The sequence below is a fragment of the Lutra lutra genome, chromosome 17 (assembly GCF_902655055.1).
Source record: "Lutra lutra chromosome 17, mLutLut1.2, whole genome shotgun sequence".
Taxonomy (NCBI): domain Eukaryota; kingdom Metazoa; phylum Chordata; class Mammalia; order Carnivora; family Mustelidae; genus Lutra; species Lutra lutra.
Genome location: NC_062294.1, coordinates 40,053,303 through 40,073,108, shown reverse-complemented (window position 1 = coordinate 40,073,108; position 19,806 = coordinate 40,053,303).

Genomic DNA, 19,806 nt, shown 5'->3' with positions numbered 1-19,806 from the left:
TCACAAGGACAGTGGTGGCAGATCTGTATCATGTGGCAAGAGTGAGAATCAGAGCAGACTTTTAAGTAAATGGGACTGTTTTCTGTCTGCGGCATCCCACTTACCAGCTGCCCTGCCTTGGGGGAGTTGCTTCATCTCTTTGAGTCTCAACTGACTCACCACGTCTGCCTTGAAAGCTTGGTGTGAGGATCACATGAGATAATATATGTAAATCATTCCACAGAGAGTCAGACACCTCATGGCTCCAACCGGATGGTTTCAACCCCCTTCCAAGAGTTTTGAGAACTCTCACATCATCTAGGAAATTTTGCTGGTGTTAGACCAACTTACTCACCAAGAGGATTTGGCCAACTGATCCTCTGCTCAGATTTCAGTGGGTAGAGGAAGGAAATCCAGCTTTGTTTGCTGTGGATGTTGCGAAAACAGCTCCCACTTCTTGTTACCAAAATGGTAGCCAATTGAGCCAACCGCTTGATTTTCCCCTTTATTTTATTCCCCGCCCCCGTTCCCACTGGGTGAGTATTGTCCAGGAGGAATATCACAAGGAACCACTCCTGCCCTTCACAAACTGTGAGTTGAATTGCCTGGGTCTCTGGGTTTTCCCATGAGACGGAAGGAGAAAGGGCACAACCATTTAAATAACAGCCCCAAATGCAAAGGAGCCAGCATGTTTTGCCCTGGAAGTCAATATCGCCTGCTCCCCCACCCAGCAAATGAAAGATTAGCCCCAACATACTGATCTCCCATCAATTCTAGACTACCAACTGAGCGGAGGCCATAGGCACGCCCAGAAATTCAGGCCTCCAACCCTTGGGGGGCAGAGACAAACCACCCCCAAAGGTTAACGAGGCAATTATGTTTCTGGTTAAAGATGAGAGCAGTCAGGGCCACTGGGTTCATTATAACGTTTAGAATACAGAGTGCTAACTACGGAAGGAAAAGCACAGGGGAAGAGGGACAGCAGCAAAGAGAAGCATAAAACAGAATCAATAGAAAGACAGACCACGCACTTGCTGTGAGTGTAAGAATGGCATTTCCTTTTATTTCCTACTTCTTCCTCAAAATCTTTCTCCAGATGCCCACAGTACTCTCTTCTCCGTATCCATATGCTCAGGAAATGTGTTCAGACCACACATATGAGGCATTCTTCACCCGAGCCCTGGACGGGCTGGGTCCCTCAGTTCTCTGCTCAGTTTGGACGTCATTTGGATATTCCAGGATTTAAAGCTGGTCTTCAGTGGTGATGGTCAAGCTTCTGTCTGTTCTTGCTTATTCATTTAGTCAATAGGAACCTGCCTTCATAAAGCTTACCTTCTAAAGAAAAACTTGACAGCATAAAAGTCTAAAATCAAATATCCTACAAGAAGGACACAGAAGCATAGAAATTGGGACATACTTAACCCATGAGAGAAAAGTTGTGTATGTATGGCATGGACATAATAAGGGAACCATGTCTAAACTTTAGGGTCCTCTAAGATTAGTAGAAAACAAAAACTAGTCTGTAGGGTGCATGGGTGGCTCAGTCAGTTGGGCATCTGCTTTTGGCTCAGGTCATAGTCCCAGGGCTCTGAGAGTGAGCCCCACGTCAGGTTCGCTGTTCAGTGGGGACCCTGCTTCTCCCTCTCCTCCCTGCTCATGCTGTCTCTCGCTATCTCTGTCTCTATCAAATAAGTAAACAAAATCTTAAAAAAAAAAAACTAATCTGTAAGAAAAGGGCATGAGCAAGAAGGATGCTGCCAGAGAAGCATGCTGTGCAAAGGCACTGGGGCAGGCGAATGCAGTATGCTTGATGTCTGGCTGAAGGGTTCTAGTGTGAGATACAGTGTTAAGGTAGGCAAGGATTGGCATATTTCTGCCTTTGTCCTAAAAGCAAATGGAAGACTTCAAGAATTTTACACAGTGTTCCAAAGTGAGCTGGAGGGAATTAGGCAGGTAAGAATCAACAGGACTTGGTGATGGTTCAGATATGTGATGGGGAATGATTGATCAACAAGGAAGTTTCTCAAATGACACTTACGATTCTGTCTTTTAAAATGGTGCTTTGCCGGAAGAGCCTTCCTCAATATCCCGCAGTGTGACTGTGGTAGGTCCCTGACCTAAGCCAGGCCTGCTCTCGGATTACCAGAACCTTCCAGGATGCTTTGATGCTCTTAGCCAAGGCAAAGGGTGGAAGGAAAAGATTTCATGGCCCTGATCTCTGAAGCATAACTTGAGAGACCCTAAGGAAAATGGTTTATAGGTACCCAGGACTTGCTTCTTAGGCTGTGTAGCAGATTGACATCATCATTTCTTCTGCCTCTCATGGAAAGTAGGAGTGGGAGGGTGCATGAGAACATTATCATCATTGTTTAAAGATCAAGAAACCAACTATGCAAGTTTCCTCCCAGGTGGCTTGTTCACAAACATATAACCTGGCCCAGGGCCAGGCACACAGCAGATGGTCAATACATGCTCGTTGCGTTCAGGAAGAAGGGTCCTAACTAAGATAACACAGAGCAGAAGCTACACTAACCATTTCCTCCAGCTCTTCCAATGACTCCAGGAATGACCATCTCCCGGACGTCTGGACTCCGCCCGTTTAGGGAGGGCGCTGTAGAGAAAAGACATGCCAGAGACTAGCACAGTCCAGGGCAAGGGGTGTGGCTGGCCCAATGTGGGTAGTGGCCTGTCTAGAGATCTGAAGGTGCTCATTAGGTGTGGGCTGAGAGGTGAGAACATTCCAGATGCCAGAATACAGGTGGGTTGTCATGGAAGGTCAAGAAACCATCCAGTTCAAGAAGCAGGGAGCAACGTCCCATTGGTGGCAGGAGTCGGGGCCACCAATCTCCCAGGTAGACTCTGTGTCACTCTGCCATGTGCATACATTACTGTGGACCTGCCTGATTTGCTTTTATTTTTTTTAAAGATTTTTATTTATTTGACACACACAGAGAGAAATCACAAGTAAACGGAGAGGCAGGCAGAGAGAGAGGAGGAAGCAGGCTCCCCGCTGAGCAGAGAGCCCGATGTGGGACTCGATCCCAGGACCCTGAGATCATGACCTGAGCTGAAGGCAGAGGCTTAACCCACTGAGCCACCCAGACGCCCCTGATTTGCTTTTAAAGATTAAGACCTGTGTATGTGACTAGACCGAAGTGTATGGTTATATTTCGCATTCTTGATATACATTGTCAATATGGCTTCCCAGAAGGGTTTTCCTGAGCCGAGTGATGACCAGCCTATACCTGAGAATATGGTTTGTCCACACATTCACCACAGTGAAACTTACATGCTTTTAAAAATGGTACCATTTTTATAAATTAAAATTAACATCACATTGCTATCTCTTTAATTACTCCTGAGTGTGATCATTTTATATGTTTATTATCCATTTGTATTAATATTCTGTAAATTACTACGTTCTTTGCAACCCTCTCCCCAAACCAACCTGTTGGGGTAAACGTGTGCTTTAAAATATTGTGGTCTGCATTCTGCTTATAAAATAACGCATGCTTACTGCAAAATGTAAGAGAATAAGCAAAAACATTAAAAGTAAAAATTGCTAGTATTTCCACAACCAAGAAGAATCATTAATTGATTTTTTTTTCCTGGTAGGTAACTAGTTTTTTTTTTCTTTTTAATCATTGATTTTTAAGTAATTTTTAAAACATGAAGGGAATTAATTTCTTATCTATAGTGCTTTTAAAAATGCCTATCTGTTTTGTTTGTTTGTTTGTTTTTAATTGTGATGCATTTCTACATAAAATGCCAGTAATGTTCACAAACTTCTATCAATCTTCCCTCTTTTCCTATATTATACTAATTTTAGGTTTTGGAAGTTCTCCCTCAACCTAATTGTTGTTATATTTTCAACAAATTTTTGGCATTTAACTAGTTAATTCATCTGAAATTGGTTTTGCCATAGAATGGGATATATGGATATGCCTTGAATGTTTTTCCTAATGAGCTAGTAATTCCCAAAGTCACTTATTGAATTATCCATCTTTTCTTTTTGGCGAGTTGCTTGTTCTATCACAAATTAAATGCCTGCGTACACTAGGGCATGTTTCTTTCTGGGCTATCAATTCTCATCCATTGATCTGTTCCTTCTTTTTGTCAATACCACATTGTTCTAAGTACTGTGGCTCTATAATGCATTTTAATATCTGTTGCCGCAAGTCCGTCCACTCTGTAAAAAAAAAACATTTAGCCGTCCTTACTTTATTCTTCAAAGGAATCTCATAATCATTTTGTTAATCCAGATCTATGCCTAAGTCTATATCTCTAAGTAAATCTATGTATCCACAGCTACCTATCTGTGGCCATATTTATGCTCACATACACATTGACATTGTGAACTTTTGTTCCTTTGGGCAGAGTAGGCAACTTAAAAAAGATTTAAGAACTGGAACAAAGGAAAAGAAAACTTGTGTGAGGATGTGTGTGTGTGTGTGTGTGTGTGTGTGTGTGTGTGTGTGTGTGTGTCTCATGTCCCACACACTGTATTAGGCTGTGCACTAGAGAGGTAAGGACTCCTGTCCCTCTAGCACTCCATGGACCAGCTGGGGAGTCAAACATGGAAACAGATATCTGGATTCCACGGCACCAAATGACTAGAATGATAACATGTACAAAGGAAAACTCCCACAGTCCCAGCATCAGCCAGGGGCAAGCTTGCCAGTGGATGGCAAGAAACAGAGAAACAGGTGACCCTATTCATTCACTCATTCATTAATTCATTAATTCATTCATTTCTTGAGTGCTTGCTGCATCCCGGACATTAGTGCTGCCTCACGGAGATTGCAATCTAGAGACGGACACCAGAAAATAAGTAAGCAGGCATTTCACTCCCGGGGATGGATTCTCTGAATGGCCCAGGGCTGGGTGCAAAGGGAACATGGGGACAGGCACTGACCAAGGTCCAGGGGCAAGGGAAGGCTTTCCCGGGGAGATGACTCTTTTGAACGGAGGCTGGGATGGAGTAGGAAGTGCTGAGCCAAGGAGAAGTCAGTGGAAGGGGAATATGCGGGGCAAGGAGTGTGTGAGCCTTTTTGTGAGCCCCTAGAGCTTGGAGGGCATATCACTGTCCAAAGGCTTAGGGGAACAGGGAAAGGGGGTTGGGGAGAGGACAGGCAGCCACTTGCCCCAGAGCAGATGCCACAGATCCTGACGAGGGGCACTCACATTCCTGCTTGAGACATTTTGAGTTTTCCTAAAGGGAGACTTCTTTCCTGACTTGTTTTCCAGAGGCCTGATCTCCTTGGGAAAGAGATGAGGCACTAGCTAGGATCTGAAGTGCAGGATGGGAGGGCTAGAAGGGGGGAGGGAGTTGGAGAAGGAGACCTGGCCAGGGTAGCATCAAGCGGTGGGGGGCATTCCTACCCCAGAGCAGAACACCTGCAAGGCATACCCAGTCTAAACCTATATCCTGGGCTCTGAGTCTGGAGGGAGACCCTGTACAGGTCAGGATGCCCTTCTCCAGGGATTGGGGAGCTTGGGCAAGGATATGATCAGTAGACACTGGGATCAGCTGAAACTGGGGGCTCTGGGCTTGTGGCTGTTGGGTGAACCTCTGGGATTTTAGTGTGTCCAAAGGGGCAGAAGAGACAAAAACAGTTGGGACAAAAATCTCCCAACAGCCCTGCAGAATGGGAACTTAAATCACATTTATTTTGATTTAATACATAGGACAGTCCCGGCATATCTGAGTTTGTGGAATGAGATTTGTGTGTAATATTTAAGTCTCCCACTACACAAAATAGGAGATATATAAAAAATGGAGAAGAAAAAATTACCAACATGTCCAATTCTCAAACCCAACCATTGTTAAAACTTTGATAAGCTTTAGGAGTTTGCTAATAGGACTTTGGTTTTTACTTGGGGCTTGTGTGTGTGTGTTTTACATAGTTCTAAACATACGATAAATATTATTTCACCTTCGGCTCAGGTCATGATCTCAGGGTCCTGGGATCGAGTCCCGCATTGGGCTCTCTGCTCGACAGGGAGCCTGCTTCCCTCTCTCTCTCTTTCTCTCTCTCTCTCTCTCTGCCTGCCTGCCTCTCTGTCTACTTGTGATCTCTCTCTGTCAAATAAATAATAAATAAAATCTTAAAAAAAAATATTATTTCACTTGCCTTTTTACCTATAAATTTAACATAGGCATTTTTTTTCTGTTATTATAAAGACTTGGTAGAATAAATCATATAGGTAAAAGATGTATAGATTTGACTCCCTAATATTTAAAACATACAAGTATCCATAAGTTATTATTAAGAGGCAAACAATTAACTATGTAGATGAAATTTGCATCAAAAAGAAAAAAAGAAAAAAATTTGCATTAAGTAAGAATAGGAATCAATGTTTTTATTATGCAAAGTACACACAGGAACTGATAGGAAAAAGATCAAGACCCTAAAAACATAAAAACAACAAGTAACTCACAAAAAAGTCTTAAAAGAGGAAAAACATGTGGTCAGCATAAAAAGTTATTTATTCTCACTAGAATTCAAAGGAATACAAATTAAGACCTTGACATACCATTTATCTTTCCTCATATTAGAAAAGATTTTAAAATATCTTTAGTCCGCAGCTTGGCAGGGTAGGACTAAGGTGAATTATATGTGGGGTTATAGATTGGTACAAGATTTGGGGGAAACTGGCATTTTGTATCAAAAACCTTACCTTTCTTCATTCATTCGGTAATCCCCCTTCTGCAGCTTTCCCGGGAGAACGTAATCAGAGGTAACCACAAAGATTTATGCCCAGGGATATTCATCACAACATTATTTGTAATGGTGAAAAATTGGAAACAAGCTCCTGTCCATCCAACAGGAATTGGTTAAGTAGACTATAATGCGGTCATTAGAATTTAGAAAACTGTGTAACAGCATTGAAAAATGACTTCTCCGTTTCCATAAGTTTCTACCACTTTTACAAAAACACAGAAGGAGATTTGGAAGTTTATTTATCCTGTTTTACACAAATAGGTTGAAATGTGTCTTTGGCACAGTGGAGTGCTCTCAGTTTTGCAGACCTTGAATTTAGACACCCCCCCGCCCCGCCCCAAATATGCATAGCTCTCCCTGGCATTTCAGACCCCTCCCCCCAAGGTCTAACTAGTTGCTATACTTGGTACCCCTGGGCAAGTAGAAGAGGTGACTGAAGGCTCTTCCATTGTCTCCTTCCTTCTGTCCCTGGAAGCCTGTGTGCTGGGCTGCTCCTTCCCCTGCCCTGCAGGAAGACACAGGAAGTCACTCTGCAACAAAGAAAAGTATCTTACAATAGCCTTCACTCACAAAACAGTTTCAATATAGTCACTCAAGAAGGCAGTCCCTGGGTGCCTGGGTGGCTCAGTGGGTTAAAGCCTCTGTTTTCAGCTCAGGTCATGATCTCAGGGTCCTGGGATCTAGCCCAGCATAGGGCTCTCTGCTCAGCAGGGAGTCTGCTTCTCTCTCCCCCTCTGCCTGCCTCTCTGCCTACTTGTGATCTCTCTCTGTCAAGTAAATAAATAACATCTTAAAAAAAAAAAAAAAGAAGGCAATCCTATGTATGATTCCAGTTGAATATTTTTCTACAAATCTGACTTTTTACATTCACCAGCTCCCAACTGTCCCCTGCCCCTCTACCTCCTGCAGGTGGGCTGGCAGGGAGCCCCACCTTTGCTCACCAACCCTCTCTCCTGTAAGCCCAGTGGTCTCGGTCCTGTGCATTTGGAGGAGGGAGAAGGAGAGCTGAGAGTCCAGGGAAGCTCTTACTTGGCTGGCAGAAAGCTCTCTCTCTCTCTCTTTCTTTTTCCCCTCCTTCTCATTTTAATTCCAGTGTAGTTAGCATTAGTTTCAGGTGTACAATATGATGATGCAACAATTCTATACATTTCTCAGCGCTCATCACGACAAGTGTACTCTTAATCCCCATCACCTATTTCCTCCATCCCTCTACCCGCCTCCCCTCTGCTAAACATCAGTTTGTTCTCCATAGTTAAGAGTCCATTTCTAGGCTTATCTCTTAGTTTTTATTTGTTTTGTTTCTTAAATTCCACGTATGAGTGAAAGTATGTGGTATTTGTCTTTCTCTGCCTGGCTTATTTCGCTTAGTATAATTCTCTCTAGCTCCATCCACATTGTTGCAAATGGCAGGATTTCTTTTTTTTCTTTTTTAAGATTTTATTTGTTTATTTGACAGACAGAGATCACAGTAGGCAGAGAGGCAGGCAGAGAGAGAGGGGAAGCAGGCTCCCGATGCAGGGCTTGATCCCAGGACCCTGAGATCATGACCTGAGCCAAAGACAGAGACTTTAACCCACTGAGCCACCCAGTGCCCACTTTCTTTCTTTCTTTTTTTTTTTTTTTAAGATTCATTCATTTATCTGAAAGAGAGAGAGAGAGAGGGAGTGGGGGAAGGGTGGAGGGAGAGGAAGAGAGAACCTCAAGTGGACTCTCCACTGAGTGTGGAACCAGTGCAGGGCTCGATCTCACGGCCCTGAGACCATGACCCGAGCTGAAACCAAGAGTCGGACATTTAACCGACTGAGCCACCCAGGTGCCTTGGATTTCATTCTTTTTTATGGCTGAATGATATTCCATATATATATATATATATATACCACATCTTCTTTATCCATCCCCTTCTCTCTTAACCCTATTTATAGCCTCAGTGTGGTTGAAGGCTTCAAGAATCAAATAATCAGTTATCATTGGTTGAGGTAAATTGAGATTTTCACGAGATGGCAGATTCAGGGCCTACTTCATGTTTTACCTAGTCTGAAAGAGGAAAGGCCTGTTCAACAGCATGAAACAACTTGTCTGCACTTTCTTTCCCTCGTGCGTCTAAAGCCTGAGTCACGTCAGTCTTGTGGACCCCCTCATGCTCTTCTGCCCATGCTTGCTCCTCCCACCTACCCCCTGCCCAAGGCAGCTCAGTGCCTCCCCCTCCAAGAGCCGCTGCAGACACCCGTCTCCTTACATCCTCAGCACGTTCCTCAAGTTTAGAATCCACTCTGCCAGGTAAGACTTAAGGTTTCCCTTAACTGAGCGTAAACTCCAAGAGGCCAGAGACTATGTCCGACTCATCTGTACGAGGCCAACGATGCGTTACTCAGGGCCGGCACCCAGTAGGTGCTCAAGGAACACTTGCTAGATCATGCCTTTTATACATGGCATTGACCTCAGTTGTGGCATTGATAGGACTGACCTGTTTAAAGTCAAAGTCACAAAGGGGAGAGGTGACCCCAGGTGGGTTCCGGGAGGGCTGACGTTTGTGAAGAGGTCAGAGAAAGCATTTCCAGGGCTCTGTGCCATCCTGAAAACTCAGACGGGCCAAGACTCACCAGAGCAGAACTTACTTACAGGGTTAATCACAAGGCTCAGGTTATGGGAGATTAACCAGACAAATGAAGTGTTGTGGTCAGAACGGGCGATGTTCGCTCCTCAGAGAAAGTGTTTCGTGCACCTCAAGATTAATGTCTCCTGACCACTGAGTCTATTCAGGGCCCTCCTGTGTCATATTTCTATTCACTCATTCATCTTGACTGCCTACCTCAGTGCCGATGAAAGCCAGGAGTGCTGGTAGCACAAAATTAGGAAGGTTCCAAGAAATACCCCCAGGCCCTTCGGACCTGGGCTTTGACTTTGAGCTAGTATATAAAATTAAATAACTAGCTTCACAGGTAAATTGACAAGAGCTAGAAAAGAATCCTAGTGTCTGTCTTTTCCACCTCCCAGCTTCCGCCTCTGGTTGGGACTGCACGTTGATGGATAGGAGGTGCGTTACGTTTGGAGGGCACAGAGCAAGGCTCCAGCAACCGTGATAAACAGGGTGCACCAGACAGCAAAGAGGACCATGTGTGAGCACAGCGAGCAAACATGGGAGGCTCTGGAATTTCTCCCTAGGAGGCATTTAGGACAGGAATCTGGCTGGAAGTGGGGACAGGGCATTTCTGGGGAAGCTGTGCTTTTATAGCAAACACACAGTTTGTCTTTAGCATCTGAATCTGCATGTTAGATGGCCTGTGGGTGGGGTCAGGAGGGAGGCTGATAAAGATGAAGACTGGAGCTCCCCAAGCCCATCTTGGTATGACCACAAAAATACCCCATGGTTCTAAAGGAAAGTGTGGTGAGGGTTTAGAATTTACCCAGTGAATCAGTCCATGTTGACAGCCAGAACAGAGTCAGCTGGACTGACTGTCTTTTGAAATCCTAGACCAATGGAAAAGCCACGTTGCTCTGTCTTTAACTGTAAGCCTGGAGGACATACCAGTGGTGGCAGTGGGACAGAGACTCAAGCACCATCCCCAGGCACCAAACAGTGTCTCCCTGGCAACACGCAATGGAAGCTCTCTCGACCTGGGAAGGTGACTCCCCGATTCTGGGCTCCTTATCTCTGGGAGGTCAGGGTGAGCCCCCATGTCAGAAGGAGTCAGTGCAGAAACAGGGTCCACCAGCACACCGAGATCAGCTTGAAGCCAGTGCGTGTCTACACTCCCGTTACCAAGAGAACTTGCTTTACTCTTGGTGTCTGTGACCCCAAAGAGTAAAGACCCCACTTGTCCTCCTTGCTGGCATCTTCTGCAGGTGATCTTACCCAGTACTCCATCCACCAGTCTGCCAGAGGCCAAGACATCTTCCTTGTGTGGCAGGCTCTGCCTCAGCCAGACTCAATTCACCTCTCTTTAGGCTCCTGTGGGTGCAGCAAAGAATTTCTCACTAACATCTTTATAAAATGACTCTCAGAGATTAAAAAAAAAAAGACATATTTCTTATGCTTTCATCTCCATGTGCCCACCTACTGCTCTGTGTCAGTTTCTCTCCTCTAGAGAGAAGGATTCTTCCCTCCTGCTCCCAGGGGTGTTTACCTCTGCAGGTTCGCTTTGATAGCCTTCTGTAAAGTTTTATAGGATTTTTCTCCCCACCCTATAGGTCCTGCACACTTCTTGTTAAATTTATTTCTGGATATTTTATATTTGGGAATGTTGTAATAAGTGGGGATCATTTTCTGTAACATTTATCAACGGGTGATTTCTGATAAAAATAAGCAGTGATTATATTTATATTTTATTATGTAATGTGCTACTTTACTCAGTTCCCATTAATTTCAATAAATTTTTAATTGGTTCTGTAGGCTTTTCCAGGTAGATAGCCATATTGCAAGCAAGAATATATTTTAAAAATCTTATTTTCTCTTTTCTGGAATGTACTCTTTTTTTATTTCTGTGTGTACATGTGTGTTGGGGGGAGGTCTGTGTATGAGAGAAAGAGAGAGAGAGATTTCTTTTTTCCCCTTGTCTGGAACAGTTAAATTACAGTAAATTATCTGTCCCTTAAAGGATCGATAAACTTTGCCTGTCAAACCTTCTGGTTCTAAGATCTTTATAAAGTTAGTTCTTTGACAACACTTCTATTTTTTTTTTTTTAAGGGTCTCTGGCTTATTCTTATTTCCTAGATTTTCTTAAGCCAGTTGAAATGTGTTTTCCCTGAACATTATGAATTGTATGCAGTTTCCATATTTAGCAGAGTCGTTCATAGAAATCTTTTAAGCATCTATAAATCCCCTTCCTATTTGTGATTATGTCTTTATTCTCAATCCTATTTTGGTCTCATTTTTCCTTGATTAGATTTCTTAGTTTTGAATATTTTATTCATCAGTTCAGAGAACCCAATCTCATTTATTTAGCAATTCTGCTGACTGCATATTTATGCTGGTTATTTCTGTTAATTCTTCCCTCCTACTTTTCATATGCTTTCTTGTGTTTTTGCTGAGTTGTCAGGTTTAACGGTCAGACTATTTGTTTTTATTTTTGTCTTGCTTAATAAGAAAAACATCTAAGATTATTACTGCAATAATAAGTGCAGCTTTGGCTGCAACCCTTACATTTTCCTCTGTTGTTAGCTCAGCGTTTTTCAAATAGTCTATATTTGTAGTTATGGTTTCTCTTTTACTGAGTTACAGAGCAATATGTTTATTAAATTTCAAGTAAACTTGATCCTTGAACAACATGGGGGTTAGAGGTGGGGACGCCCCATGTGGTTGAAAACCCATGTATAGTTTTTATGTATTTATGTGCTTATTTATTTTTTATTCAAGTATAGTTAACATACAGTGTTATATTTCTGCATATAACTTGTGGATTCCCCAAAACTTAACTACTAATAGCTTAATGTTGATTAATACATATTTTGTGTGTTAATATGTATTCTATATTATATTCTTATAATAAAGTAAGCTAGAGAAAATAAAATGTTATTAAGAAATCATAAGGAAGAGAAAATACATTTACAGTACTGTACTGTATTTATCAAAAAATCTGCATAAATGTGGACCCACACACTTTAAATGCATGCTGTCAAGGGCCAACTGTAGCTTCTCATTTAAAATCATGTTATTTATATATAGCACATTTGTGTTGCAATGTCCACAAGAGAAAAAATATGAAAAAAGCCCAGATGTCCATCAACAGATGAATGGATAAAGATGTGGTATATACAATGGAATATTACTCAGCCATAAAAAGAATGCAAATTTGTCATTTGCAATGGCATGGATGGAACTAAGGGTATTATGTTATTCAAAATAAGCCAGTCAGAGAAAGATAATTACTGTATGATTTCACTCATATGTGGAATTTAAGAAACAAAATAGATGAACATAGGGGAAGGGAAGGAAAAATGAAATAGGATAAAACAGAGAAGGAGGCAAACCATAAGAGAGTCTTAATTACAGGGAGCAAAGTGAGGTTTGCTGAAAGGGAGGTGGGAAGGGGGCTAAGATAACTAGGTGATGGGCATTAAGGAGGGCATTTGATGTAATAAGCACTGGATGTTATATGCAATTGATAAACCACTAAATTCTATCTCTGAAACTAATAATACACTGTATTTTAATTAAATTGAATTTAAATAAAAAGATCTTTTAAAAAGAATTTATTTGGATATTTTGGAGGCCCAACATGTAATTATTATCATAAACATTCCATGAGCACTAGAAAATAAAGCAGTATCTCTGTAATGTGTGATATATTACTATTAAATAAACTTTATCAAGAGACTTCTCTGACTTTGATATATTAAGTGAGCAAAGAATAAAGTATGTTACCAAATCAGAAAAACAGAGCTATAATCTACCACTAACATTGGGTTTCTCTACATTTATCTTTATATTGTCTAAAAGTTTCTCAGTATATATTTTGATTCAATGTTATTCACAATGGCAACAATAATAATACTTAACATGAATGAGGTACTTAAGAAACACCGAAATCTGTGCCAGACACACAGCTTTTCGATCTTCATGGGGGAGACTATGAGGCTTGTCTGCAGTTTACAGACCCAAAACTGTCACTCCCAGAGTGCATCAGGTAGGTTGGATTAAGCTACATGGGACAGGAGAAAAATAACAGAGCTAAAGCAAGCTGGAACTTCCTTCTGTTCACTTGTTGGTCCAGCGCTGGTGTTGTGGGGACTTCAAGCCAATTCCAAGGGCACGGGCTCTTCCTCATGTTCCACTACACTCAGCATACAGATCCGAACCTGTAGCTGGCTGACTTCAGATTCAGGGCAGCTGTCCTCCTCCTTTAGTGTCCAAAGGAAACAAATGAAGGCCCCCTGACCCTTAGGATCATCAAAGTCACCCCAACCATGTTCATTCCCAAACCCTTAACAGCCCAAGAAGTCAGGAGACTCTTGTGCCTTGGACAAGCTTCTGTTGAAGCTGAGATCGCAGAAACTCGGCATGCAATCCACATAGGTGTGCCGTGAGCCATCCCCCGAGGCTTCGTCCCCCTCCACGTGCTGCTGTCAAGTGCTTTTGCCATCAAGCGTCTTTAATATTTATTTTTATGGTCGAACTCTCCTTGGGGAAAGCAGAAGACACATCCTCTTCCTTCCAGCCCTTTATCAGTGCCCAACACTAATGCTTAGCACCATCTCATGAGCCAGCTCCTGAGAAAGTGGGGAAGAACAAGTAGACAGCTTTCCTTTTGACTGGACCATCTACCTCCCTGGAGGTAGTGTGGGAAAAAAGTTCACTTTCGCAGGATGGCAGAGGGATGAACAGAGGAGAAGCATATGCACATAAACACACACACAGAGACATACCCACTCACAAATAAATATTTCAACAAAGTAGCCTGACCTTCAAGACCTGCCAAGAAAAAAAAAAAAAACTTTGAAAAGAAAGAGGTAGTTTGGAGCCACGCCTGGGTGGCTCCGTCTGTTATCTGCCTTCAGCTCAGGTCAGGATCCCAGGGTCCTGGGATCCAGGTCCTTGCTCAGTGGGAAGCCTGTTTCTCCCTCTGCCTGCCACTCCCCCTGCTTGTGCTCTTTCTCTCTGACAAATAAATAAAATCTTAAAAAAAAAAAAAGTAATTTTCCTAGAAATGTTGGGAATTATTCTTTGGGTCCCTTTGAGAGGAGCATCCTTTGTTCATGACATTTTCTATTTGATGATGGCTGGCGGGGAGGAATGAGATTGGTATGGTGATCTTTTTTCTTTGATTCTCATATTGAACTCCTGTATTAAGTCTATTGGTTAGAGTCTGTTTTGTCTTTTCCTCTTCAGTTGTGTGTGTCTTACTTTTCATTGTCTGGCTAGAAGCTTCAGAACAACATAGAGAGTAGCAGTGAGTGCTAACATTCTTGTCTCTACTTAAATGGGAATACTCCTGATAGTTCATTGTTAAAAAATATTTGCTGTAGCAACTGATTGCTACTGTAACAAAGATATTCCCTGTTAGCCCTAGCTTACTGATGCTTCTTACAGAATGGGCATTAAATAAATCATCTCTTGAAATGATAGGTTTTGTTTTTGTTGCTTAATCCTTTAAGTTGGTTAATTACAAGATAGATTTCTAAAATTGCATCAGTCTTACCCTACTGAGTAAACCATGGTCATCAAAGCATACTGCCTTTTGGGACTCCTGGGTGGCTCAGTGGGTTGAATGGCTGCCTTCCGCTCTAGTCCTGATCCTGGGTCCTTAGATCTGGTCTCCTATCAGCTCCTTACTCAGCAGGAAGCCTGCTTCTCCCTTCTGCCTGTCACTCCCCCTGCCTGTGCTCACACACTCTCTCTCTGATTTAAAAATAAATAAATAAATAAATAAATAAATAAATATTTTTAAAACATACTGCATTTTTGTATAAATACTAGAATAAAGTCTTTAAAGATTTTGGAGTTTATGTTCATAAGTAAGATTAGCTGATGTTTTTTTTCTTTTTGTTTCAATGATTTGTTGATTGTATTAAAGCTCTTTATTTGGTTTGGGTGTGACGTTAAGCTACAATCACAGAATCCGATGAGGACATTTAAATTCTTGTTTTTATGTTCTGGACCAGTTCATATGCTATGGTACCATCCTTATTCAGTAAAATTTGGTAGAACTTACCCATAAAGCCAGCTGAGCCTCATGCAGTTTTAGGAACTGATACGTAACTTTCTCTACTTTGCTCTATGATTCTTAGTATATTCAAGTGTTTCATCTCATCTTGAGTGGATTTTCATCACTTATGTTACCCTTAGAGTTTTGATTTAGTGTTTACATTTATTGGCATTAAATAGTATATGGTCTACTCATAACTTTTCATAATATTCTCAGTACCTATGCATCATCTGTCCCATTTTTTTCTTTGGCTTATTTTTGTCTCTTTTTTTCTTGATTTTAAAAAAATCTTACTAAACAAGCTTTTTGGATTGCATTGATTTGCTTCAATTTCTGTTTTAGTAAATATTCCCATTATCTTTATTAAATACTTTTAATAGAATTTTGGTTTACTTTTCATCCATTATCTACCTTCTTGCATTTAAAAAAATATTTTATTTATTTATTTGACAGAGAGATAGCACAAGTACGCAGAGCTGGCAGGCAGAGGGAGAAGGAGAAGCAGACTCTCCACTGAGCAGGGAGCCTGATGTGGGGCTCGATCCCAGGACCCTGGGATCATGACCTGAGCCGAAGGCAGAGGTTTAACCCACTGCGCCGCCCAGGTGCCCCCCTTCTTGCATTTTTAAGTTTACTTCTTTTAGTTTTCATTTTCTGCTATGTGAATTTAAGACTACACCTATACATATGAGTACTTGCAGAATGTTTTCACTGGCACTCATTTTTAAAGAAAGTGTAATTTATTTGGATTTCTCTATTCCAGGAATTATTTCTAGTAGCAATAATGAAATTAATAGTAGTAGTGGTAGCAGAGGGGTTGGTCATAGTTTCTATTATTGACAAGATGTTAGGGTTTCTATTATTTGGTTAGACATGTCACTGTTTTTAGTCAAAGAATATGGGTGTGTCTTTTCACATTTTGTTATTTGCTGATTTTCTTTGTGTTAGTCTTTATGAAAATATAAGATGTATTTCAAAATAAGCATCCTCCACTTAATTGGGGACATAATTTTGTTTGGGTATAAAGAAAGAGGGTTAGATTAAATTTCTCCCACATTTATTTCCTTATTCTCTCGAAACTTTCTTGGTACACCAGCAAAATAACTAAAATAATAATGATCCTTAGACATAAAGAGAATAGATGAAGAACCAAGAGTGCTTGTGGATATAAATGAAATACTTTGAAGATAACAAACTGAGCAGGGGTAAACGAGTCAGAAGAGCCTAGGAAAAGGAAACCTTTGTGCCAACAGAGGAGATGGTAGTGAAAAACAAAGTAATTTTCCCCACAGGGCTCTGGGAAGGCTTGGGATCTGGCGGGACCAGTCACCAAGTTTGCACATCTGTACTGAGCAGTCAGGTGCCACCCCCCATGCCTTTTCCAATCTCTCTGTCTCCCATGTGTAGCCAAGGATATATCCCATTTCCATCTCTACAGGAAACGGGAGTTTTATTATGTTTAGAATTGAGAGGCTCCAGATGTGGGGAAACCAGACAGAGTTGGGAGAGAAGGTGCTAAATTGAAAACAAAAGGAACAAATAAGTCCAAATCCAGAACGGTCACACCCCACATCTCTTCCTTTGCCCTATTCCCAGGATGTCAGCAAGTTGTATAACACAAACCAGCAGATAGGATATTAAAGGATTATTTTCTGGGTAAACCAAATGGGCACAAATAGAATCCTTACAAGGTCTACCATGAGGGGGCTTTGCAACAGAAAGAAAAAAGCTGGCAGCTTGCACGCACCACAGTGGAGGTGCACAGTGGTAATGCAATGGGGACACATGGAGCTTCCAATGAATTTAGAGTCTTGCTCTTAAATATGAATGGAGAGGCAAAAATCACAATATGTGAGAGAAGACTCAACATAAAAGACACAGACTAAGACAAGGAAGGATAAAAAAATAAAAGCAAATAAGCAAACTGAAAAGGACTTAGAGGAATGGACAACAGATGGAAGAGAAGAAAACAAATAATAGTACGATACTGTGTTAAGTCTATTCAGGGATTCCCATATCTGACCAGTATGAGAAAATCCTGGGAGAAATATCAACCCAAAAATAATGAGACAAATTGCCAGATCGATTGATGAAGCATCTGGCAGAATGAACAACAATGACAAAAAACCTATGCCAACCACATTATTACAAACCTTCAGTAGACCAGGAATTAGGGGTAGATCCTAAGAGCTTCGATGCAGAGAAGGAAATGGCTACATACAAAGAAATAGGAAATAAGATTAAAATTCATCTTCCCCACTGTAACATTATAAGCTGGGTGGACTGCAGGACGGAAATCTCTGGTGATGAAAGAACATATGAGTGCATGGAAACATGTCTGAAGACTTGAAAAAATACTGATAGATATTTAACAGTTCCTTTAGAGCATTTAGAGAGAAATGTGTCTCTTCATGAATGGAACATTAAGCAAACTGGAAAACAAAACCATTGCCAATACCTCCCAAAACCAAAAATTTGGACAAAACAATTATTGTCTGCTGCTTGGTGAGTCAGAAAACAATATGGTCATATTAATATAAACATTAATTAGTGATTTAACCACAAGTTGCGATGTAGATATATTGATTAGATGGAAGAGGAGAAATGGGGAGTGGATGTGGGAAAGCAAAAAAATAATTAATAAAATAAGAAACCAACATCTAATATATAACGCTCATAAATCAAGAAATAGCAATATAAGCACTAATTAGAAATGGGTAAGATCATGAAAAGCCATTGTTTACAGAAAGCAGGAGTGGGGAGAGGGAATGGGTTGTAGCCCTGCCCTTTAATGCAACTTTATTTTTTAAGTATGCACATTTATAACCTTTGTAAAAATATAAAATATTTTTAAAATAAATGAACATGTATATGTAGCTATATTTATGATCTGCTTTGTCAATTGTGTTAATAATCATCCTTTTCCAGGCACATGATTAATGGCAAAGGATTCACAGAATTTAGTAGAAATAAGATGGTCATCTTAAAAAAGGGTGATAGGTCAAATGGAGATGATGATGGATGATAGATAGATAGATATAGAGATAGATGATAGATATAGAGATAGTTACATAGATGATAGATAGATGATAGATAGATAGATAGATAGATAGATAACAGATAAAAATTAACCTTGAGGGTGCCTGGGTGGCTCAATGGATTAAGGCTTTGCCTTCAGCTTAGGTCGTGGTCTCAGGGTCCTGGGATCGAGCTCCGCATTGGGCTCGTTGCTTCCCCGTCTCTATCTCTCTGCCTGCCTCTCTGCCTGCTTGTGATCTCTCTCTCTCTCTCTGTCAAATAAATAAATAAAATCTTTAAAAAAAAGTTAACCTTGGGCACCTGGGTGGCTCAGTAGCTTAAGTGACTGCCTTAGACTCAGGTCATGATCCCAGGGTCCTGGGATCAAGTCCACATCGGGCTACTTGCTCTGCAGGGAGTCTGCTTCTCCCTCTGCCCCTCCCCCAACTGGTTCTCTCTCTCTCTCTCTCTCTTTTTCTAGAAAAAAAAAGAAAAAAAACTAACCTTGACTCCTGTAATGGTTAACTTTTTGTGTCAGCTTAACTAGGCCACAGGGCACACAGATATTTGGTCAAACATTCTGTGTCTGTGATAGTATTTTGGAATATGATTGACATTTGAATCAAAAGACTGAGTAGATTGCCATCCCCAATGTGGGCCTCATCCAATCATTGAAGGTCTGAAGAGAATAAAATGACTGAACTTTCCACAAATAATATAGAACTCTCTCTGACTGACTCTTATGAACTGAGACTTCCATCTTTTTTTGCCTTTGGACCTGAACCAAAACATTGACACTTTTGGGGTCCTGAGCCCACTGGTTTTCAAACTGAAACTTACCCCATCTGTTACCCCGAGTCTTCAGCTTGTCAACTGAAGATCTTGAGACTTATCAGCCCCCATAATCATGTGATAAAATTTTTAATTATATGGATGGATGGATAGATAGATATCCTACTAGTTCTATTTCTTATGAGAATCCTGACTAATACAACTCCTACCTCACACAATATATAAAAAGTAATTCAATATGAATCACTGAACTAAATATGATAATTAAACCAAAGGTTTCTAGAAGAAGAAATGGAAGACTTAATTATCTTTGGATGGGCAAATATTTCTTTAAAAAGACCAAAAATTTGTAAGTGTAAAAGAATAGATGAGTATATTAGACTTCATTAAAATTAAGAATCCATATTCATTAAAAAGACACCATTAAGACAATAAAAAAGCAAACTACAGTCTTGGAAAAGACATTTCCAATACAATATCCAATAGTGAACTCAACTCAGAGTATAAAAAGAACTCCTATAAGTCAATAAGAACAATTCTGATAACCCAACAGAAAATTAAGAAAGAAATTTGAATAGATACTTTTTAAAAGAGGATTTTAAAATAACCAATAAACATATTTAAAGTATTTGTCATTAATCATTTAAAA